Below are 26,735 nucleotides of genomic sequence, written 5' to 3' on the forward strand. Positions count from 1 at the left end.
CCACCCACCCCTACAGTACACCGCCACCACCCACCCTACAGTACACCACCACCACACCCACCCTACAGTACACCACCACCACCCACCCCACAGTACACCACCACCACCCTCCTACAGTACACCACCAACCCACCCACCCCACCCACACCACCACCCACCTACAGTACACCACCACCACCACCCACCCTACAGTAACCACACACACCTACTACACCACCACCACCCACCACTCACCCACCCCACAGTACACCACCACCACCCACCCTACAGTACACACCACCCCCCCTACAGTACACCACCACACCCTACAGTACACCACCACACCCACCCTACAGTACACCACCACCACCCACCCTACAATTTGCACCACACCCACCCTACAGTACACCACCACCACCCCCCTACAGTACACCACCACCACCACCCCTACAGTACACCACCACACCCACCCCAGTACACCACCACCACCCACCCTACAGTACACCACCACCACCCACCCTACAGTACACACCACCACCCCACCCCTACAGTACACCACCACCCACCCTACAGTGTACACCCACCACCACCACCACCACCCTAACATCCTCCCTCGTGTGTGTCATGTGTTCGTGTGTGTATTGATGAGTGAAATGTAACGGGGGGAAGTAGGTGTTATTTTGGTCAAGTAACTTTTTTTTTTAATTTAATTTTAGTAATTATTGTGGTATGTGTTGTTAGGTAATATACAGGTGGTCAGGTAGACGTTATTTTGCTAATTAATGGGGGATTTTGGTGTGTCCTGATGTAGGTTTTTCTATCATTAATTATATATCACCTGAAGATTAGCCCCCCCTTACCTTATTAGACCTTAAGATTAATAAGTTTTATGCTAATCTAACCTAACAGTCTTGAAGTTTAAAGTTCATTGTACATAATAAAAACGATGTACGCATTTCACTTCTTTTCACTGTGTACGAGGCGAGTAAAAAATATCCTATGAGTAAATTAAGTGAGTAAACAACAGTGTAATTATAATGTATTGTGTCGGAAAACTTATTGTACTTGAGGTTCACACTGATAATAATGATTTACTGTAGATCATCTTTGAGAACGACGCTGAGTGTGGTCACTTACCTTACTCACAGGTGCAACGAGTCTAAAAGGCGCCTTATGGAGACACTTAACTTAATTACAGGTACTATTGTAATTACAGGTGATTATGTCTACTGACTACACCCTAAACCTACTATTTCAGCGGTGTTAGTAAGACTTTGAGAGTTTAAGCAATTAACTGATATCGTGAAGTTAGGTTAGGTTAGTTGGTTAGGTTAGGTTAGTTAGTTGTTTAGGTTAGTTGGTTAGGTTAGGTTAGTTAGTTGTTTAGGTTAGTTGGTTAGGTTAGGGCGTTTAATCATTAAGTAAAATAAGGTGGGGTGTCTAATATTCAGGTGATGCAACAAAATTTACGAAACAGAGCAAAATTGCATTGAAACATTTGTGTGAAAGAAAATTGATACATCAGGAGACAATAAACAAAATATATGTAACATTTATTCCTATTTATTCTTATTTCTACCTTTGTATTTTTTTATCTGTTCACTTTATTCCTTTTTTTCCTTTTCATTCATAACTTCAAGTATTTATATATTCTGAGTTTAGTAGTGACGATATAATGAATGCAACGTGATAGATAGATAGTTAGATCGAATCTCACATATAAAATGCAGGTGCAATAGATAGCGTGCCAGATACACGACTTAGAAAGATAGAGAGGAAGACAGGCAGACAGACAGATAGGCAGACAGACAGATAGGCAGCCAGCCAGCCAGCCAGACAGACAGACAGACAGACATTCACCAGGGCTCGTAAGAGGTGTGTGGTTACGAGGAAATGTCCTGGGGCTGAGTAAACATTGGCTGACCAGGTGTGACTCCGTCTGTCCGTCCAACATATGCAGACGACACTGTAAACAGAGACTTGTACTCGTGTTTTGTACAAGCGTTCCTCCTACTCACAAATGTTCAGGTCGTGTTTTGTTCTCGTTGCCAGACAAACAGATAGAATTTCAAGAACACTGAGAACAAATAGAACTTTCAACTGAACCTGTAACTTATATATTGTTCCTGGATATTTAGTTTGAACCAAAACCTAAAAAAAATAACTCACAGGGAGATTAGTTATTTTGTATTGTGTTATTATTATTATTATTATTATTATTATTATTATTATTATTATTATTATTATTATTATTATTATTATTATTATTATTATTATTATTATTATTATTATTATTATTATTATTATTATTATTATTATTATTATTATTATTATTATTATTATTATTATAGTAACTTCAGCAGCTAAGACAATATCGCTCCTTCAGGATGTAACATGAAGTCAAACAAGACTTGGTTCCTCGTGTAACATCTGTGCTTGTAATAAATTATCTTCACCCTAAACCCAAACATGTGATTCGAGTTAAATTTCAGAAGTTTTGTAGAAATGTTTTTTATTTTTTATTAATGCTAAGAGCTGACAAGACGAAATATTTTCTGCCCCTGCGTTTTGTCATAAGTTGTGGTTGGTTACTTTGAGCCTTTTACACTTTCTTAACTTTGTGAAATTCAAGAAAGATTTTTTGTCAGTAGGTAGTCAGGGTTTTTTCTTCTCGGTAATATATCTCCCTGACACTGAAGATTTATGCTGAGTGGTGGTAGTGATGGTGATGGTAGTGGTGTTGGCGGTGGTTGACAATTGCCGGGTCGGGTTTCTCTCTTACCTTCAGATATGTTAATAGTACAGGTAACACACACACACACACACACACTCTCTTGTATCACACATGTATACCCAACTGTTGTACTCTACAGTCTGCACCACCAAAATTATAAGTTTCTTTCTAAACCTGTCCTGCTTTCTTAATTAATTGTGTGATGTTACTTCATTCTTCAGCTTTCTTTTGGAGTGAAAGTAATGGTAAATGTTTAAATCGGGTAAAATAATCATCATCATCATCTTGCGTTGAAGAGAAAGTTTATATTTTTGGGGGGAAATCCTAAGTTTAAGTTTGATTTGACAAATAGAGAAAATCTTCTTAAGAGACATTTCAGCCATCGACCATCTCCTTACTTACAATACTTACATCTTAATGGCAGCACTTATAATGCCCCTCTTTATGCACTTATTCCATACAACTTATTCCTCACCCACATGACTAACACCACCACCACCACCACCACAACAAAAACACTTTAGTACAATAATTGAAGTGTTTTTCCACGTTTCATTTATCCACTCTTTGGTTGTTCTGAGGAGTAACGTATGGAAGGAAGAGATGAGTGAATATTACATAAATAAACATATACATAAAATCAGAAGGAAGGAAGGAAGGAAGGAAGGAAGGAAGGAAAAAAGAAAAAATAAGAAACAGTGAATGACACATAGGGTAAGCAATAAAAGACACAATCACTAGAAAGAAAACAATAGACAAGAACGTGTAAACAGTAAGAGAGAATAAATAAGAGAGGATAAAAGAATGAGTAAATGACACAGACAAAGAGAGAAGAGAACAGTGTGGTGTCTTGAGGATGGAGGTTTGTTAGGTGGTGGTGTAGGTGCAGGTGGTGGTGTAGTGTAGGTGTAGGTGGTGGTGGTGTTGGTGCAGGTGGTGTAGGTGGTGGTGTAGGTGTAGGTGCAGGTGGTGGTGTAGTGTAGGTGTTGGGTTAACGTCAACATTCTTTGGTTCTGGCTCTCACTGTCCTCTCATTTCCTGTTCCGTTCCTTCTCTCTCTTTTATTGTATTTTGTGGTTAACTTGTGATTTACTCTCTTACGTATTATCTTCTTTCTTACTGTTGTTTAGTGTGCATTATTTTTATCCTAGTGCTCACCTGTTTTATTGCCGGTTCCACTTGTGTTTGTCTTTCCTCTGCTGTCCACCTGCTCCTCCGTTCGTGTGTAAGTGGTGTAGGTGGTGTAGGTGATAGTGTAGTGTGTAAGTGACGCCTGTTAAGATAACGTCTACAGGAAGCTACAGGGATGTCGTGTCTTTAAAAAATACCAGAATTATGTAGTGTGTGTGTGTGTGTGTGTGTGTGTGTGTGTGTGTGTGAGAGAAGAAATCACAAGTGCAACATCATAAAAAAAAGGAATTAAGGATCCCAGTTCACACACACACACACACACACAGACACACACACACACACACACACACACACACACACACACACACACACACAGAAACTAAAATACACCGATATGACCTTTTAAGATACACCCTTGACAGACAAGCAAATAACATCACATTTCCTAAAGAAAACCTCAAGAGTCGCTTCCTACACTGTGTACCTGCCTTACACTGTTCAATATGTGTCTTACTTTTAAAACACCTGATGGTATTGTAAATGGGGTCAGGTTCATTTGATTGGTAGAGCGTTGACTTGGTAGTGTGTTCAGATGTTATTGTTACGTGCGCAGGTGTCATGTATTTAGATGTTAAGGTGTTCATTTTGATCATGTGTTCTGTTGTTAAAGTCTTATCATGTACTCAAATGTTTATTATTTTATCGTGTTTAGGTGTTCACTCTCCTTCTTATGTCACGAGAATGTACAGTATACTACACTAGGTTGGCAGACCACATCACCAATCAGTCCGCTACTGTGTCTTGGAAGTGTAGGGAACTGAAGTAACTTAAGTGTGGCAGTAAAGTATGTGTTAGTTTGTTAAGTATGGCTGTGGTTGTATGTCGAGTGTGTGAGTTGTGTATTAAGCTGTGTATTAAAGCTGGTTATATTTGAGCTGATGCAGATTGTATGATATAAGAAATTTCACATTACCTGAAGATTAGCACCTCTGGATTATTTCACCTTGAGATTAATCAAAACTAACGCTACCTGGGGGGGTTAGGTTAAGTTAGATTAGGTTAAATTTGGTTGGGTTAGGTTAAATTTGGTTGGGTTAGGTTAAATTTGGTTGGGTTAGGTTAAATTTGGTTGGGTTAGGTTAAATTTGGCTGGGTTAGGTTAAATTTGGTTGGGTTAGGTTAAATTTGGTTGGGTTAGGTTAAATTTGGTTGGCTTAGGCTAATTTAGGTTAGGTATTGAATTATGGTAGGCAAAGGTTCTACTTGATGGGATAGTAAGTTAGGTTAGGTTAGGTACAGCATTATATTCTCCTCTATGCTGTCATAAGCCGCTGGTGGGTCCTTGGGTTATGGTACTAGAAATCGTCAGGGCAGTGAAGGTGGAAGTACACCTGGTGAGTAGGAGACACGGTAAGGTTCCTCTGCCACTGTGTTTTGTTGTCAGGTGTTAAGTAAAGCAAGGTAAAGTTTATTGTGAAATGCTAGAATTTATATGATTAAGAAAAGAAGGGGGGAATTAGTTAAGTTTTTAGAGTACTGTGTAAAATATCGGTAGTTAATCTGGAATTTTTGGGGATTTTCTTAATGGAAGGAAAACTTGAAACTGTTAAGATTTAGGGATACTATAAAAACAAAATCAAATCTGAAACAGTGAGAAAAATCTGGAAGTTAGGCAGATGTTTATGGCATTTGGTAATAAAATCAATTCGACCATTTTAAGAGTTGGTTCACATCGCCCTCACTGCTCCACCAACACACCACCGTTAGCCGGACTCATGAAGCGGCCAGTTCACATCCTCCTTCTGGTTCACGCGCTCATAATCAAATCTCTTCTAAATCAACGTTTATCTGAGCTTTAATTACTGGAGCTGTCTGGCCAGAAGAGTTGTAATACTGTTATGGTTATTATTAGTAGTAGTAGTTTGGGTGTGGGTGAGTCAGTAGCCATGTGGAGGTAGTGTCGAGGAGGAGGAACAGGAGGAGGTTGTGGTGGCTAGGAGGAGGAGGAGGAGGATTAAGAATAGGAGGAAGGTGGTAGGACAGCTTCGAACACAACCGCTTCAAACACACACATTTCATCGAAAACAAGACAACTGCTTCCATCACAACACAGCACAACACAACACACAACACTCCTAACGTGCAACTGTTCGAACACAACTTTTGGAACACCTCAACTCTGCAGAACACGTCGCTCAAAAATTTCTCTTCGCTACGTCACCTGGACCACAGAGACCAGACCACTAGGGGACAAAAACTGACGGCACACACACACACACACAGTCAATTACACAAGACCTTAATGCTGAAGAATGCTTAAATACTTCTCAACAGGTATGACTTCATTAACGTTACGTAACATACAGGTAGACGACTCAGGTATGTAGGGCAGGTGATGGATGGTGTGAGTGGTGTGTGTGTCATAGCTGTTACCTGAACACTTGAGAGAGGAGCTTAGGTAGTATCGTCAATAGTTTGGTAGAATCCACGTGTATGAGGGCTTGATGTGCGCTGATTGGTTCTTCATGTTTTGTTTTGTTTTTCTTGTAAGTGACGTCCAGTTGTTTTTCATGTCTGTTTGTCTGTTTTTTTCTCTCACACAGACAGACACAGACAGACATTTCCTTTCCCACTGATCCCCCTCTCCCCCCACATCATCCCCTCTTCCCCCCATCATCCCCTCTTCCCCCATCATCCCCTCTTACCCCCCCATCATCCTCTTACCCCCCCATCATCCCTCTCTCCCCCCCCATCATCCCTCTTCCCCCCCATCATCCCTCTTCCCCCCCATCATCCCCTCTCTCCCCACTCATCCTCTCCCCCCATCATCCTCTCTCCCCCATCATCCCCTCTTCCCCCACTCTTCCTCTTACCCCCATCATCCCCTCCTTACCCCCCATAATCCCCTCTCCCCCATCATCCCCCTCTCCCCCCATCATCCTCTACCCCATCTGTCCTCTTCCCCCCATCATCCCTCTCTCCCCCCCATCATCCCTCTCTCCCCCCATCATCCCTCTCCCCCATCATCCCCTCTCCCCCATCATCCCCTCTTACCCCCCATCATCCCTCTTACCCCCCATCATCCCCTCTTACCCCCATCATCCCCTCTTACCCCCATCATCCCCTCTCTCCCCATCATCCCTCTTACCCCCCCATCATCTCTCTTACCTATCATCCCCTCTTACCCCCATCATCCTCTCCCCCCCCATCATCCCCTCTCCCCCCCATCATCCCCTCTTCCCCCCCCACTCCATCCCCTCTTACCCCCCCATCATCCCCTCTTACCCCCCATCATCCCTCTCCCCCCATCATCCCCTCTCCCCCCATCATCCCCTCTCCCCCATCATCCCTCTTCCACCTGCCCTCTCAAACTATGTTACCAGAGCGACCCACTCAAACACCACCGCTGTTTACACTGTATTTAGAACGACACTGAAAAAAAATAAAAAGAATCCTAAAAGGTATAATATTACATCGTTGTTTTAACAGTAAAGACTGATACAACAGCTGGTGTGTGTGTGTGTGTGTGTGTGTGTGTGTGTGTGTGTGTTCCTTATGCATTTCTACCGTTTTCAAGACAAGGAGCGATAATTTGGTAGTCAGTGTGGGTGACCAAGGGTATGGCCGTGCACTATCTCCCGTTCCTTCACTCATGTAAATCCGGGTAGCTCATCTAATACCTGTCGCGTTGTATTTTCGTCTCTGATTTTGTATATGATATTCATTTCTTGGGCGAATGCTACATTTGGTAGACAATAAGGCCCCTAGACACGCACTAGCGGCACTACTTCGTCTTTCGCCGGCGATAAAACGGTAATGCGGCCCTATCCAGTTCAATATAAAGAGATTTTGTCCTCCGCTCAGTGTATGTCTATGAGCGGCTTCTCACACGTAAACAAAAAAACCTAAAATTACACCATATCTAAGTAAGTTCTTTCTGTTTAATATGCCGGGGGGTATATAACACGGTTGACCCATTGTCACCAACACTCACCACCTAACCACCACCCTGACCTACACAGTGGTCACAAGATATTTACAAAACAGTGATTCATCAACAGCAGATGTATGCAACTTTACGTTTACAGGGCCATTATTGACGTCATCAAAACCACTATTTATTGTGCGGGTTAATGCTTGGGGCTGGAACTGACTAAAGCGTTTTTAAAATACATAATGTGAGCCTCCTTACATCACAGTTAATAAAAGTAAAGTCTTATTAAAATTAAAAGTCAATATTTTCTTATCATTATTCACTATTAATATTTTTTGAGTCCCGCATTACATAAACAAACATGGGTGGTTGCTAGGTTATGCTTATCACAGCGTGGGTCTTGGCGGTGTACTACGGGAATAACAACTTGGGCTGCATTTACACCAAGCCAGTCAAGTCAAGTCAATCAAGTCATTTGACTTGACTTGACTTGACTCATTGCCGTTCACACCGACTGAGTCAGCCTGAGTCAATCAGGACTCAGTACCCAGACTGATTTCGAGGAGGATGGACGCATATTCTCTCGCTGAATTAGCTGTTTTGTTGTGGATTCGGCGTGATTGATGAAGAAAATGGGCTCAACCCCATCTGTGACTTGACGTGACACGATGCGACGTGACTTGACTTGACTCGTCTGGTGGGAATGGTTTCTGACTGAGAATATACATTGGCGTAAATGTGCATTAGAGTGGCGATTCACGATGAGTCATGAACTTGACGTGACTTGACTTGACTGGCTTGGTGTAAATGCAGCCTTACCCTGCAGCCGAGGTTGGGTTCTTCAGGAGCAAGCTTTCCGTACCACCACTGTGAATAACTCCATGCCTAAATCGTCAGCGGGTGTTTTCGGAATTATTTAAAAATGTCCATTAGACAGTTATTTTGTTTATTGCAATGCCGTAATTTCGTATTCTTGAGTCTTTGTAATACTGTACATAATTCTTGGAGGTCTGTATCTACAAAATCACAGTCACTGCAACAAAATTCTTCTTCAGTTGCCATCTTGGCACTACGGAGCTACCCGCCTCCACTGGCAGTAGTCTTCGTAGCCCTACAAAAAATTCAAATCATCGACTACGCTGCTGTTCACTTAAAAAAAGTAGTACAGTAAACACTACTACGAGTCGCGCAACAGAACCTAGCTCTGGAAAATTAGTCCACATAACCTCACATACTCCAAGTGTCGTTAGTTCACATTCACTAGATGCTATTACTATATATACCGTCAACCATTACTAACTTTATCTACCGTCAACTATTTCTTCATATACCGGCAACAATTTCTTCATATACCGTCAACAATTTCTTCATATACCGTCAACAATTTCTTCATATACCGTCAACAATTTCTTTATATATCAACTATTTTTCATTTTGCACAAGCAAAAATCTTTCAGGCTAAGTCGTTGCAATTGGGTTTTCATTGCCCGTAGGGTGAACAACGAGGTGGTGGTCATTCCCACTTCAATCACACAGGCGCAAAAAAAAAACAACAACAACAACGCATGACTGTTTTCTCGTCAGTCAGGTTAATAATGTTGGGAATTAGTGGATAAAATACGGATTTTCCTTCTTTAGCCACTCTCCTTCCTTCTTTTAGCCACACTCCTTCCTTCTTTAGCCACACTCCTTCCTTCTTTAGCCACTCTCCTTCTAGTTTAGCCACACTCCTTCCTTCTTTAGCCACTCTTCCTTCTTTTAGCCCTCCTTCCTTCTTTTTTTAGCCACCTCCTTCCTTCTTTTAGCCACCTCCTTCCTTCTTTTAGCCACTCTCCTTCTTCTTTAGCCACTCTCCTTCCTTCTTTAGCCACTCCTTCCTACTTTAGCCACCTCTCCTTCCTTCTTTAGCCACTCTCCTTCCTAGTTTAGCCACACTCCTTCCTTCTTTAGCCCTCTCCTTCCTTCTTTTAGCCACCCTCCTTCCTTCTTTTAGCCACCCTCCTTCCTTCTTTGCTCCTCCTTCCTTCTTTTAGCCACCTCCTTCCTTCTTTTAGCCACCTCCTTCCTTCTTTTAGCCACTCTCCTTCCTTCTTTAACCCTCCTTCCTTCTTTTAGCCACCTCCTTCCTTCTTTTAGCCACCTCCTTCCTTCTTTTAGCCTCTCCTTCCTTCTTTAGCCACTCTCCTTCCTTCTTTTAGCCACTCCTTCCTAGTTTAGCCACTCTCCTTCCTAGTTTAGCCACCTCCTTCTTCTTTAGCCACTCTCCTTCCTTCTTTTAGCCACACTCCTTCCTTCTTTTAGCCACACTCCTTCCTTCTTTTAGCCACTCTCCTTCTTTAGCCACTCCTTCCTTCTTTTAGCCACTCTCCTTCCTTCTTTTTAGCCACCTCCTTCCTTCTTTAGCCACTCTCCTTCCTTCTTTAGTCACCCTCCTTCCTTCTTTAGCCACTCTCCTTCCTTCTTTAGCCACACTCCTTCCTTCCTTAGCCACACTCCTTCTTAGCCACTCTTTCCTTCTTTCAGCCCTCTCCTTCCTTCTTTAGTCACCCTTCTTCCTTCTTTTAGCCACTCTTTCTTCTTTCAGCCACCCTCCTTCCTTCTTTAGCCACTCTCCTTCCTTCTTTAGTCACCCTCCTTCCTTCTTTAGCCACCCTCCTTCCTTCTTTAGCCACCCTCCTTCCTTCTTTAGCCACCCTCCTTCCTTCTTTAGTTACTCGCCCCAAAATACATTGTCCTTAAGGTTTATTTTCTAAATTATATTCTATATAGACAAATTATGTGAAATTCCATCAAATTTCTACATCTGTTCAGGTAAAATTGTTCACCCTTGAGAACTGACACATTTAGACATGATTTTACACAAGTAGTACCTACGGTCGCATGTCAGTTGAAACTGCAATACATCAAGCTGGACTATATGTAAAATTTCCATTCATTTATCTTTTTTTGGGGCAGCTGCTGTTCCGCCCGTCACTTGCATATTTAGCCACCTGTTCTCTCAGCACTGTGCAAGGTAGAGAGTGTTCTAGTATTCATGTGGGTTTTGTAAATTGGGTTACCTGTGTCAGTGTGTGTCACGGCTCCTGCCAGTACAACACACTCTTGGTTTACTGCTGCTGAAAATAATAATGATACAAATAATAATAATAATAAAGATAAATAAATATAATAATGATATTTATAATAATGATAATAAAAATAGTAACGATGAGGATACTATTACTACTGTTATTACTGCTGCTGCTACTGTTAATAATAATAATAATAGAAATAATAATAATAATAATAATAATAATGACAACTGAGCGCCTCCTATACCAATGATACTGATTTTAGTTATTGTCCCATACTGCCGTAGTAAGAATGTCAACACCACTGCCAGCCGTAGAATGTTAATTAAACCTTCTTTTCTTCTGATGAAACTGTGTACATTTTATTATAGAAGCGGTGATATCAGCTATCGTGTGTACATGTCTAATATATCCGGCATTAATTCACTGGTATAGAACAATATTCAGCTGATACTAAGTCATTTCCTTTAGCTTTTCAGCTCATGTTGATGGCTTAGATTTAATTCAATGGCTTATTTAGCCCTAATACTGAGCGAGTGTCGAAACTGGAGAAATATATTAGTATTATTATTATTAATAATATTATTATTATTAATATTATTATTATTATTATTATTATTATTAAAGCGTTTTTAGAGATAGTTCATATCAAACATCGCTTATGCAACAGATTATTTATAATCTTATTATTGTGTGTGTGTTATTAATATTGATAATATGACATAATATTATTTCGTATTATTAATATTATTAATACTGAAGATATGCCTAATATACTGATAAGATAGAACGTGTACATCCGGTAGGGATGAGTCAACAGATCTGTTTTGTGTGTTATTAAGTTGAACGTCTTGAGATGACTTTACCACACACACACGTACCTGTATCCGTGTCACTCTCAGTTCCATATAACACCCAACAGCTGTGGTGTTTTGCTGTGGCCGTCCAGAACAGTTTAACAACAAGAACCGCAATGATTTACGACCGTCACTCGTACCTCCTCTCTCACAGTACAGATGGGAGGCAGTGGAGGCTCGTTGTGCATGATAGAGTTGACTGGTTTATTATTATTATTATTATTATTACAGTATTATTATTATTATTATTATTATTATTATTATTATTATTATTATTATTATTATTATTATTATTATTATTATTGTTATTGTTATTGTTATTATTATTATTATTATTATTATTATTATTATTATTATTATCATTATCATTATCATTATCATTATCATTATTATTGGTCGTGTCACAGACTGACCGGCCAGCTCTACACCATTCTGGTTTCCTGGGTAAGCTTTTGTGTCTATTTCATGTGACCTTCAATAGAGGCAGCGTATGTATCCTCTGGCCATGTCTTTTCTTTTTTTTTCCTTTGATAAATGAAAAAAAACACAAAAACTACAGACACTCGACCCTGCAACGGTTGACCAAGACACGTAAGAAAGTTAACACAGGAGATGACGAAGTGTGGTGTATATTCCTCTGTTTGGGCGTCTTGGGTAGTGGTATTGAATGGCTCTGTGTTGGTGTTAGGAAAGAATTAATAAAGCTTGTTAAGAAGATCTGTGATTATAGTTGATGTTTAGGGTTGTAAATGGAGGATATGATCAGTTCTTTTTCACTAACATGACTATAACATGAAGTCAGTATTGTGTTGGGTTAACATGATGGAGAAAGGTGTGAAGTGTCATGTACTTTCTGTGTGTGGTGGTGACCTTTGGTTGCGGTGGCTCCGTTGGTGATGGTGGCTGTAGTGGTTGATAGTTGTACCGCTGTAAGGGGTGGTAAGGGGAGTGGTGTACTCTGTAGGGAGGATGGTAATCCTGGTACCGTTGTGGGGTGATACTGGTACCGCTTGTGGGTGTGGGGTGGCTGAGTGGGTGTGTTTGAGGTGTGGTGGGTGGTTAAGGTGGAGGTGTGAGGGTAGTTGAGGTGTGAGGGTGGTTGTGGATTGGGTGAGGTGGTTAGGTGGGTGGGTGGGTAGGGGGTTTGAGGTGGGTGGGTGATTAGGGTGAGGGTGGTTGATGTGGTGGGTGAGTGGTTAAGGTGGGTGGGTGGGTGGGGTGTTGGTGGGTGGTTGTGGTGGGTGGGGGTGTTTGAGGGGTGGTTGAGGTGGGTGGGGGTGTTTGAGGTGGGTGGTTGAGGTGGGTGGGGGTGTTTGGGTGGTTGAGGTGGGTGGGGGTGTTTGAGGGGGTAGTTGAGGTGGGTGGGGGTGGTTGAGGTGGGTATAGTAGAGGCTGATCAGATGGTGTTTACCTTGGGAAATTATTGTTCACCTGACCTGTACTGGTAACAAACCCTTCCTACCCTGTTCCTCACTCCTCCTTAGCATATACTACCTTACTCTCTTAGGTTATACTCCTTCCTTAGCATATACTCCCTTCCTCTCTTAGGTTATACTCCTCACTCCTTCCTTAGCATATACTCCCTTCCTCTCTTAGGTTATACTCCCTCCACTCCCTCCCTTAGCATATACTCCCTTCCTCTCTTAGGTTACTCCTCCTCCCCCTTAGCATATACTCCTTCCTCTCTTAGGTTATACTCACCTCCCTTCCTTAGCATATCTCCCTTCCTCTCTTAGGTTATACTCCCCTCACTCCCTCCCCTTAGCATATACTCCCTTCCTCTCTTGGTTATACTCCTCCTTAGCATATACTCCCTTCCTCTCTTAGGTTATACTCCCTCACTCCTCCCCTTGCTATACCTCCTTCCTCTCTTAGGTTATACTCCCTCACTCCTTCCCTAGCATATCTCCTTCCTCTCTTAGGTTATATTCCCTCACTCCTTCCTTAGCATATTCTCCCTTCCTCTCTTAGGTTATATTCCCTCCTCCTCCTTAGCATATCCCCTTCCTCCTTAGGTTGCTCTCCCTCCTCCCTTAGCATATCTCCCTTCCTCTCTTAGGTTATACTCCTCACTCCCTCCCTTAGCATATCTCCCTTCCTCTCTTAGGTTATACTCCCTCCTTAGCATATCTCCTTCCTCTCTTAGGTTATACTCCTCACCCCCTCCCTTAGCAATCTCCCTTCCTCTCTCTTAGGTTATACTCCCTCACTCCCTCCTTAGCACATCTCCCTTCCTCTCTTAGGTTATACTCCCTTCCTTAGCATATACGCCCTTCCTCTCTTATATTCTCCCACTTCCTAGGATATCCCCCCCCCCCTCTCTCTCTCTCTCTCTCCTTTCATATACTAATACACACTCTTCTCTGCTTTGTATATATCTTGTATATTGTCACTAACTTTCTAAAGACATCAACACTCTATCTCCTGTGCATACCCCTATCTCCTGTGTATACTCTATCTTCCTATGTATACTCTCTATCTCCCTATGTATACTCTATCTCCTGTGTATACTCTATCTCCCTGTGTATACTCTATCTCCTGTGTATATATCTCCTGTGTATACTCTATCTCCTATGTATACTCCTATCTCCCTGTATACTCTATCTCCCTATGTATACTCTATCTCCTGTGTATACCTCTATCTCCTGTGCATACTCTATCCTATGTATACTCTATCTCCTATGTATACTCTATCTCTCCTGTACTCTATCTCCCTGTGTCTCCATCTCCTATGTACTCTCCCTATCTCCCTATGTATACTCTATCTCCTGTATACTCTATCTCCCTATGTATACTCTATCTCCCTATGTATACTCTATCTCCCCATGTATACTCTCCTATGTCATACCCATCTCCCTATATACTCCTATCTCTATGTATACTCTATCTCCTATGTATACTCTATCTCTATGTATACTCTATCTCCCTATGTATACTCTATCTCCCTATGTATACTCTATCTCCCTATGTATACTCTATATCTCTATGTATACTCTATCTCCCTCCTTGTGTAATAAGGCTGTCTATGAGTATATAATAAATCTCTTGTGGATGCTAAACCTGTATATGTATGGTAAGCCTCCTTATGTATAGTCTTATATGGTCTTTCACCCATGTATAGGGAATCCGTAATTAGAGCATCGTATAATTTGTATGTTCTGGCTTCTGTTTATGTATCCAATCATACATATCTCCTCATACCTTGTACCCATCCATACACTCATACAGCCCCTACACCTCTGATACAGCCCCTACACCTCTCATACAGCCCCTACACCTCTCTTCACACCTCTCTTACACCTCTGATACAGCCCTACACCTCTCTTACAGCCCCTACACCTCTCTTACAGCCCTACACCTCTGATACAGCCCCTTCACCTCTGATACAGCCTCTACACCTCTGATACAGCCCCTACACCTCTGATACAGCCCCTACTCTCCTGATACAGCCCCTACACCTCTGATACAGCCCTTACACCTCCTGATACAGCCCCTACACCTCTCATACAGCCCCTACACCTCTGATACAGCCTACACCTCTCATACAGCCCCTACACCTCTGATACAGCCCCTACACCTCTCATACAGCCCCTACACCTCTCCTTGCCCACCTCTGATACAGCCCTACACCTCTCATACAGCCCTTACACCTCTGATACAGCCCCTACACCTCTCATACAGCCCTTACACCTCTGATACAGCCCCCCACCTCTCCATACAGCCCTTACACCTCTGATACAGTCCCTACACCTCTGATACAGCCCCTACACTCTCTTAACAGCCTCTACACCTCTGATACAGCCCCTACACCTCTGATACAGCCCCTACACCTCTGATACAGCCCCTACACCTCTGATACAGCCCCTACACCTCTTACAGCCCTACACCTCTGATACAGCCCCTACCTCTGATAACAGCCCCTACACCTCCTGATACAGCCCCTCACCTCTGATACAGCCCCTACACCTCTCTACAGCCCCCTACACCTCTGATACAGCCCCTACACCTCTGATACAGCCCCTACACCTCTGATACAGCCCCTACACCTCTCTTCACCTGATACAGCCCCTACACCTCTTCTACAGCCCCTACACCTCTCTTACAGCCCCACCTCTCATACACCCCACACTCATACAGCCCCTACACCCCTCTCCTTGGCCCCCTCTCATACAGCCCTACACCTCTCATACAGCCCCTACACCTCTGATACAGCCCCTACACCCCTCCCTTACAGCCCCTACACCTCATACAGCCCCTACACCTCTGATGCCACCTACACCTCTCATACAGCCCCTACACCTCTCTTACAGCCCTACACCTCTCTTACAGACCCTACACTCTTACAGCCCCTACACCTCTCTCATACAGCCCCTACACCTCTCCTTACAGCCCCTACCCTCCTACAGCCCCTACACCCTGATACAGCCCCTACACCTCATACAGCCCCTACACCTCTGATACAGCCCCTACACCCCTCACACAGCCCCCACCTCTGCACCCTCATACAGCCCCTACACCTCTTACAGCCCTACACCTCTCCTCCACCCCACAGCCCCTACACTCTTTACAGCCCCTGCACCTCCTTACAGCCCCTACACCTCTCATACAGCCCCTACCTACACCTCTGATACAGCCCTACACCCCTCATACAGCCCTACACCTCTCTATACAGCCCCTCTGGATACAGCCCCTACACCTCTCTCCTCCCTCTACAGCACTACACACTACAGCATGCAGCCCCTCCATCCCTCAGCCCTCTACACCTCTGATACAGCCCCTACACTCTTAGCTCCCACACTCTCATACACCCCTCGTCCACTCATATACCTCAACTCCCTCCCTCACATACACCACTCTTCCCCTATATGCAACACCACCGTTCCTCCTCCTGTGTGTTGTGGGGGGTAGGTGAACAGTGAGTAGTGCCTAGAGTGAAGGGCGTTCAACCTTCCCACGCACCTGACCCTACCACGATTAGTGCCTGACCCCCCCACACACACACACACATATATTTTTATGAAAGAATGTAATGTAATGTAATGTAATGTAATGTGCGCTCACAGTGTTGAGACAATATAAGATGCGTAAGATAATATACGAGTTAGTTACAGAGTGAGTGGAAGGAGGTGACTGCCTGAGGTTGACAACTGTTTTACTCGACCTTAGGCTTAGATCTACTCGTCGTTGGTTTGGTTTTTATATTATAATCGTTGGGGCATTTTGCAATATCGCACACGTTCCTGGGCTGACCCTGTTGTTTGGTTCCGTTATTGTGTGAGGCTGCAGTTTCATACGGAAGCTCTGTATGTGCGAGAGGACCGCCCGTCGTGATACATTACCTGCTAATACCTCGCGATTACCTTGCGCCACGGCAGGCCACAGGTGCAACTCATACCTCACCAGTGAGCGTACAATATCTCAGACTTCCCCAGCTGACTCCCTACACCAGCTGCACCACCTGATACCCAACCATCTACACAACCAAACCATCACCTGCACTTGATCAACTACCTACTCCACCACCTGCCGCTATACATGTCTCGCTCTCTGCTCCACCACCCACTCCACTCCTCCACCACCCACTCCACTCCCCCACCACTCCACTCCTCCACCACCCACTCCACCACCCACTCCACTCCTCCACCACCCCTCCACCACCCACTCCACTCCTCCACCACCCACTCCACTCCCCCACCACTCCACTCCTCCACCACCCACTCCACCACCCACTCCACTCCTCCAAGACAATATCTCGCACCACGACACCTATTTCTCGGAGTCTCAGAGCAAGAGCCCAGGGAGAGGGATTTTCGTCAATGTTATCATTTTTTTAACAATAATGCTAAAGGCGAGGAGACCTGATGATTGTGGGGGGAACATTAGGGAAATGATTATACCTGGAGGACGTAGCAAAGGTCTGAAAGGTTGTCATCTGGTGAAGGTTGGAAGGATTGGCTCACTAATATTCGAACCTGCAGTGTTAGTCGTACACAGCTCCGTTAGGTTTATTTCCTCCTCTCTCTGCATCTTCTATCAGCTCAGCCCATATCCAAATTTAGTTCTATCCACCCATCACCAATCCACATACAGCACCACTTCACCCACCACCACTGCTCTTCGCCTACATTAGTGGACCTGGATGTATTCAAGGCTATGTGGTCAGTAGGTATTGTAGCTTGGGGGAAGTCTTAAGGGCGAGGTGAGAGAGACGATTAAGGCCTTGGTAAAATCATTTAGTTATGATCGTTAGAAATAACTTAACGTTTGGATCAGAAGGTGATGTGGACCTGGGGAAGTTACAGTGATGCTGGTTCGGTAGATGTGGTCTCGGTTATTTGTGCTGAGGGCGACACTTAACATAACTCCGGTGATGATGACGACTGTCCAAGATTGTGAATCATCCAACATATCGTGTAATGGTCAAGTCCTGCTATTATAGTGGTTATATTGCCTACAACTATTTTTTACCACCGCAGGAGCAATAAAGCAGTACTGTAGTGCCCTTGTGTGTGTGTGTGTGTGTGTGTGTGTGTGTGTGTGTGTGTCTCTCTCATGTTGTACAGGAAGAAACGTGACACACAACAGTCAGAATATCACCATTAAGAATGTTAAAATAAAATTAGAAGGTGGTCACTCACCCCGTCACCTTACCGTATATGACATTCTCCCTCCCCCTCTCCTCCCTCTCCCCCCTCTCTGCTCTTGCTCTCATCTCCCTCCCCCTCCCCGAGACTCATCTGGTGGGAGGATTAGCTTGTGTGGAGATGTGGTCACGTCTGGTAGATTATTCTATTGTACGAGACGAACTTTCTATAATCAATTACATGTAGGCCAGGTGCTGTTATATCTTCAGAAACTATTTTTTATTATAGAGAAGGAAAGAATTGGTTTGTGATGATGAGGGAGCCGATAAAGGTGATGGAGAAAGATATTGGTAGTGGTAATGTGGATAATAGTTGTGATAAATAGTGGTAATGGAGGTGTCGAATAGTGGTGGTGGTAGTGGAGGAGGGATTTGTGGTAGTGGTGGTGGAGGTAATGGTTGTACTGGTGGTAGTGATGGAAGTAGTGGAGGTAGTGGTAAGGTGGGTAGTGGCGCTGCACAAGGAAGACGCCCTAAGAGGTTTTTTTTCCCCTGCTAACTTCGCTATTTTTAAGCCATGACCGCTGTTTCTGCTCTTACCATTATAACCTGTTGTTCTTGGTACTTAATGACGGCTACTCTCGTCAGTTGAAACCTTCTGGTATTCGGTGTTACTTTAGGCTGCTGTTCTCAAACCTCCATCGCTGTAAATGGTTGAAGGTAGTTGAGGTCAGTGTGATTGAAGGTAGTTGAGGTCAGTGTGATTGAAGGTAGTTGATGTTTCTGTGGTTGATGGTAGTTGAAGACCTTATTGTTGTCGGCAACGCTTGTGCCTATATCAACTGTGGAGGAATTTATTGTAAAGCTGCTGATTTTGTTGTTGTTGTTGCGGTGATTTGTTGTGATTGCTGCTCTATTTGTTATTACTAAACCTGCTATTTCATCTTGAAGTAGTTGATGCTAGTGCTGCAATTTTTGACGATTATTGATGTTATAGATAGAGGTAGTGATGCTTGATGTTAGTGGAGATGGTGGTGGGGGTGGTGGTGGTGGTGGTGGGGTGGTGCTAATGGTGGGGGTGGTAGTAGTGGTGGTGATGGTGGGGATGGTGTTGATGGTGGTGGTAGTGGGGAATGGTTGGGGTGATGGTTTTAGTGGTGATGGTAGTGGTGATGGGGGGTGTTAGTAGGGGTGGTGGGGGTGGGGTGGTAGTAGGGGGTTGGTGGTGGTGATATTAATGGTGCTGTTTGATGATCGAGCAGCGGCCATTGTGTGCCACGAGAGTTGCTGTGAATCTTACTAGCGCGACCTAAATCCCTTACACACACACACACACACACGCACACACACACACACACGCACGCACACACCCTACTAAACATGATCCAACCATCAGTACATCTTCACAAATATTTTCCGGCGTGATCACAAACACCTGAGGTTCTCCAAGAATATGAGACAAGGTGTGATTTATGTCTCTTAAGAATATAACATTAGCTAGAGCGAATGTTTGTATATCTTGAAATTATTGTTAATACGGAACTATGATGTGCAGCTATATGTATTACTGATGTTAGATACAGTGTGTGTATGTGTGTGTGTGTGTGTGTGTGTGTGTGTGGGTGTGTGGGTGTGTTGAAATGGTTGATATATTAAAACTAATCAATACAATAGTGTACAACATTCAGTTTGACACTTCCATAACATACAAGACAATGCCACTCACGTCACTCACCAACCTGATACAGATGAGTAACAGCTTGGTCCCTCCTGTAGTGGTGACCAGCCCAACGGTTACTCCCTCTGTACCACCCCTGGCCTCCTCGCTGTTAGGTGTGATGTTAACTTTGGTCGTACATAAAGCAGTTCAGGTGTCACGAACGTTGAGATGATGACTATATATCCTGAACGTTTACATTCACGAACGTTTGGATGTTGTAGTTGTTATTGTTATGATAAATATGAAAAGTTATTAATGTAATCTTGAACAACTTACTGTTAAGCTGTTAGAGGATGTTCTTTAATAATAGTCATACTTGTCTCGTCAACACAGTCAGCGAATTATTAACCTATGATGATTGATAATTTGGACCTAACTGTTAATGATGTTTATAGCGGTAACGGCACCAGGCTAGGTGACCACTACAGGTGCCAAGGGGAGCCTTATAAACCCCTGTTGCGTTTATGATCATCTAACTACCCAATTGTACCTTCTAGCTTGTCAACAAACGGAGTTAATTGGTCTGATTAGCCACATCACCTACTTAACTGCTTCCTCCAACTTGTCACCAAACTGAGTGATTCTCTTAAAACTGGCCACCCAAACTATTAAACTACATTCCCCCCCCACTTGTTACCACACACACTAGCTAATTAGTCCAGCTAATCACCAAAACTACACAGCTGTGGCCGTCAGCTTGTTTAGTGATCAACCAGATGGTTCTAAAATATCCACCAGAATCACATAAAATAAAACTGCGATTAGGAAGTACCTAACCTAACCTGACCTACCTGACCTGACCTGACCTAACCTGACCTGACCTGACCTAACCTAACCTTACCTATCCTAACCTTATGGTAGTGAGGGCTGCTCTTGTTGAGGGTCATTGTGGTTGATGGTAGTTGAGGGTCAGTGTGTTTGATGGTAGTTGATGTCAGTGTGGTTGATAGCAGTTGAGGGTCAGTGTGGTCGATGGTAGTTGATGTCAGTGTGGTTGATGGTAGTTGATGTCAGTGTGGTTGATAGCAGTTGAGGGTCAGTGTGGTTGATGGTAATTGATGTCAGTGTGGTTGATGGTAGTTGATGTCAGTGTGGTTGATGGCAGTTGAGGGTCAGTATGGTTGATGGTAGTTGATGTCAGTGTGGTTGATGGTAGTTGATGTCAGTGTGGTTGATGGTAGTTGAGGGTCAGTGTGGTTGATGGTAGTTGATGTCAATGTGGTTGATGGCAGTTGAGGGTCAGTATGGTTGATGGTAGTTGATGTCAATGTGGTTGATGGCAGTTGAGGGTCAGTATGATTGATGGTAGTTGATGTCAGTATAATTGATGGTAGTTGATATCAGTGTGGTTGATGGTAGAGGAAGTAGACTAAAATTCTACCTATGAGGGTCTCCAGCTGGCGAAGTGTAGCAAGTCTGAAGGCACCAATAACATGGCCACTTTTTGTAGTTAAACACAGGTTGTAGCGGGGTGGGAACTGTCTGGCTACATGACACTCTCTACTCTTTTATTTTCAAGGAATAGATTACACACACATACACACACACACACACACACACACACACACACACACACACACATACACACATACACACAAGCCTCCATTTGGTGACCGATGCTATGAGGAATCGTTTATAGTCATTGATGAAGTGAACACTACAAGAGAACATTTAATCCGGGTTTTGTCTCCGTTATAATTATGAGTTGCTGTTACGGCGTTACCAGACCTTGATATAGTGTGTGTGTGTGTGTGTGTGTGTGTGTGTGTGTGTGTGTGTGTGTGTGTGTGTGTGTGTGTGTGTATTGTATTTTTATGTGTAAGCGATTCTCTCTGGTGTGCTTCAATGTGGACTGTGTACTATACAGGTCTAGCAGTAGGGGTGTGTGGAGGGAGAGGTGGAAGAGGTGTGTGGAGGGAGGGGTGGTGAGGTGTGTGGAGGGAGGGTGGAAGAGGTGTGTGTGTGTGTGGAGGTGGTGAGGTGGAGGATGGTTTGTGTGGAGGGAGGGGTGGAAGAGGTGTGTGGAGGGAGGGGTGGAAGAGGTGAGGTGTGTGGAGGGATGGTGAGATGTGTGAAGGGAGATGTGGAAGAGGTGTGTGAAGGGAGGGAGGGAGAGAGAGAGCCCGGTATTAATGGTGTTAGTTCTCCCGTTACAGCGGTCACACGTCTCTCCTCTTCCTCCCTTCACTTTCTTCTTCACTTTTATCCTCCTTCTCTACATATTTTCCTTCCTTCTCACCCTCCCTCTTTCCTTCCCATCACTATCTCTCTCTTCCACTTCCCTCCCTTCCTCGCTCACTCTCTTTCACTCCCTTTGTAATTGTATCTCCTCTTTCTCCCTTTCTCCTCACTTTCTATTATATATTTGTTACATCTGTGTCTGTCTGTCTGTCTGTCTGTCTGTCTGTCTGTCTGTCTGTCTGTATATCTGTCTGCATATCTGTCTGCTTGTCTCTTATATAAAAATACCTGGAGGAGTGACGCGGGTCTTGGGTTTTCTTTGTTTATAAATACTAATCCATGGAAGTTGTTCTTTACTCCTTACCACGAGACTATGTTACTCAGGCAGACAGAAGGACAGACAGATAGACAGACAGACACAGACACAGACACAGACAGACACAGACAGACAGATACGGCGACGCATGAATCTATGTGATGAGAATTCTTTAAAAGCCGAGTACCATTGGAGTCTTCAACTGAGAAATGTGAGGGCGAGTTAAACCCCTTGTATACGATGACAACCTCCTTGAGTACGATATCTGTTAAACCCTTGAGTAGGATAACTTCACCTCTTGACTACGATGATTTAACCCCCTGAGTACGATGAGGGAGGTGGTGTGGCTACCTGTTGGTCTAGTGTGTTTATCGAATCATATCGGGAGGAACTAATGACTTTGAGCCTCAGGTAACTCAGTCAGGTGTGTGTGTGTGTGTTGTATAGTTAACAGAACTGTTCCGATTATGCATGACACTGTTTATTCTCTTCCAGGAACAAATAATGACTTTAATACAATAACTGATAGCGCTGCCTTATACTGTGTAAATAATGATGAGTCGATGTGTGAGTTAAGTGAGACTAATGAAAAACAAGGAAAACAGAATAATATAAAAGTGTAAATAGAATACTTGTATAAACTTCAAGATGCGTTATGTAAGCTGATAATATTTTGAACCAGAATAACAATGCACTCTAATTTCGTGGGCATCACGAAAAGGGACCCTAAGACATTCACGGGTCTGTCCAAGAGGGTCGGGGCAGTTTCCCATATCGCTAAGTCGTTTGAGAATGTAGAAAAAAATTCCTTTAGGGACTCGGGCCACAACAGGGTCCGAAATGAGCCCCAGAGAAGCGATTCCTTTGAGGGGGCCACCCGGGAGGCGCAGCCCTCAGCTAGGGTTCACACGGGATCTTTCCAGCGTCCCGATCCCGAGAAAGCTGCCGAGCAGAGGCGACTTCGGCAGCAACGACCTCGACAACAGCTCCAGCCCCCGCCGCAACAACAGACGCAACATCAACAACCACAGCAGCCGCAACAAACACAACAGCAACTGCAGTTAAGACAACAGCAACAACAACAGAGAAATCAGCTGCAACAGCAACAACAAAGACAACAAAAGCAGCAGCTTCTTCAACAACAAAGGCTTCAACAGCAACAACAACAGCAACAGAGGCTTCAGCAGCAACAGCAGCAACAAAGAATTCAGCAACAGCAGCAACAAAGGATTCAGCAACAGCAACAGCAGCAACAAAGGCTTCAACAGCAACAACATAGCCAAAACCCTAAACAACAGCTCCATAGAAAACAGCAACAAGAAGACTTCCTTAGGGGCAAGGATTCACTCAGGGAGTCTTACCGAGACCCTGTAGACTCAATCCACCTGCCCAGACCCAGCGTCTCCCACAGACTCCACGGTGACGACGAAAATGAGAGCTACGACGACCTGAAGGAAGAACCTGAAGTCCCACCCAGCAGCAGTAGTCCCTTGAAGAATCTCGCCAACAGCCAGGGAAAACTATACTTTGGCTCCAGCATCAAGAACAATAATGGTGGCGGGTCGGGGACGTCGAACCAACAAACAGGACTGCTGAAGAATTTGATGAGCTTATCCCCTAAGCTGGGGAGGAGTCCTACGCTGGGAGAACTGATGAGAGGGGAGATCATCACGTCTTCGAATAGGTCCTTTGGGGTGCCAAATCCTCGAGATCCCGAGGCTTCGATAAAGCAAAAGAGAGAGCATCAAGCAGCACAGATTGAGGACTCTTCGGTGAGAGATGCGTCTCGTGGCAAGTCTCTCTCAGAGCAAAATTTATCGCAAACTCGAAGAACTGCTGGAAATGTCACACAGATGGTCCCGAGTGGTCTTAACTCCGGGGCTGAGCTACAGATGGGTCGTGGATTGTGTACTGGAAAACCTCCTACACCCATTCCACAAAGATCCACTAGAATAGTCAACGTACGTAGGCCTCCTTCTCTTAGGCGAATAAATCAAGAAAAAAATAAAGGCAGAACTGCAGAATCACAGAACAGAATAGATAACGGTTCAGTCAGCAATGTGCGTGAGAATGTGGGTGAAAATAAGAGTCGTGTGACGTCTCCTTATGATTTGGACGTCATAGAAAATGGAGACTCCGGCTCAGCAGGTGTGGTAGAAAATAGGAATCCCAAAGTTAAAGGTAAGCCTTAGTTATAAGAACATTTGTGGCTGAATTTTTACTGATTTAGTTTCTTAGTCTTTATCACATACCAATTCACTAGCCATTCTAATAGTCGCTTACATTTCATAAATGTGAAACTATTATAATACTGTTGATTGTCAGTACTGTACTTTTAACATCTTTAACAGGATGAATTAACTTTTGGATAGTTTTTAGAATTATGTAATAGTGGAGGACTGTGGTCGCCAGCCCTCAGATATGAGGACGGTACTCTGAATTGTCAAATATTCATAAAAAATTGAGGATGTTACATCATCCACAACATAACTGTTACTTGATAAATTCATATTATTAGTTTATTTGGCTAATATTTCGCAAACACCGGCAGATCTTATGCTGGTGTCGGGCTACGAGCCTAATTATTATGCCTGTGTGTGTGGAATAATTACCAGTAAACGAGTACAAATACCAGATTAGGTTAGGTTAGCTTATTTTAGTTATGTTTTTAATTAAACATTTAACCTTTGTTTCGAAGCCCAGTCCACCTTTAGGGGATCAAGAATGATAAGGCATGAAGGGTCAGAACTCAGTAATTATGTATATCCTCAAACTATCATTATCATTACTACATTCAACATGAAAACCTACAGATTTTATCATGCCTAAATAGTTTGTCGGTGTTTGCGGAATAACTACCGTTTAGTTTTCACGAAGTGAGTACCAGACAGTGGCCTGACCCTTGATATACCTGTCATACGCTTCGGTGGCTGAGTTAACCGCACGAAAAATTAACATTTTATTCGCCACTGAACGGTCTGTTAACCGCTTGGGTGGTCGGTCGGTCGCGTCTCTGTTGTACACTGTTTGCAAGGACTGGGCATGAACTGGTTTTAGAATGTAACGCCGTTACAGCGTTCTCTGGCATATTGTTCCAAGAGATAGACCTCACTCCCCAAAAAAGTTTGCTCTTTAAAGTGTTTATAGATGTTTGCTAAGATTGTTACATAATATTTTAGACTATAGTGTGCTTCATATAAATAAAGTAAAATATATATATGATGATGGAATGATCAATTACATATTCACCAGTGAATGTATGCATGTCTTGGTTAAAACGAATGAACATCAAATTAACGTAGTTGCCCTTAAATTAAATATTTTTGTCGTTTTCTTTAGTATAGTAATGCTTACGTACGTTTTCTTTATTCGCGATCCCCGCCCAGAGCGGCCACTGTTGGGTGACCAAGCTGTACAGATCATTAGGTCTAGTAAAGAGTAAGATTCCCGCATTTATGTCAATATTATAAACGTATAGCGGTTGTTTTGCACTGCTTCTACGCCCTTAAGGTTTATTGACGCGCTAGACTCTGACGTGACAGTAACGATACATTAACAGTAGCTAATGTGTAGAAATATCAGATAGGAATTGTAACAAAAAATGGTAATTTAAAAGAGGTATATTTACCAAGGGTGAAGATGGTTGTTTGAACAAATATATACTTACCTGCCACACACAAACACACACACAAACATTTTAGAATATCCTCATGAATACACACGTTAAATGTACGATTATATTCACTTCTGGACGTGTGGTTACACACACACACACACAAACATGTTAGAATATTCACATGAATACACGTTAAATGTACGACCATACACACTTCTGGACGCGTGGTTTACTCACACAACAGCCAGTAGCATCACAACTTGCTTCTCAACCTAACAAATATAAGCTACTGTTCACTTTGGTTGTCAGTATTGTTGACTCCTGCCTTCTTATTTTCAGGTATGTTGTCTTGTGTTACTGATACGTCTTTGTATTGCTACTGAGGTAAGTAACGTCATTCAATGTTCTTGGTGAACTTTATTGCATTTCCTACTATTGTTGTTAAGGTTTTTCTGCAAATTGTTTCTTTATAGAATTAACGATTTTTTTAAAATGCAGTAAAATATTTACTAACGGAGCAGAGAATACAACTTTGCGTAACTTTGGAACCTGTGTAGGATCTCACGAGTGGTGGCAGACTCCCACACCCAAACGGTGACACACACATCAAGTG

The sequence above is a fragment of the Homarus americanus genome, unplaced genomic scaffold, assembly GCF_018991925.1.
Source record: "Homarus americanus isolate GMGI-L3 unplaced genomic scaffold, GMGI_Hamer_2.0 scaffold11214, whole genome shotgun sequence".
NCBI lineage: Eukaryota > Metazoa > Arthropoda > Malacostraca > Decapoda > Nephropidae > Homarus > Homarus americanus.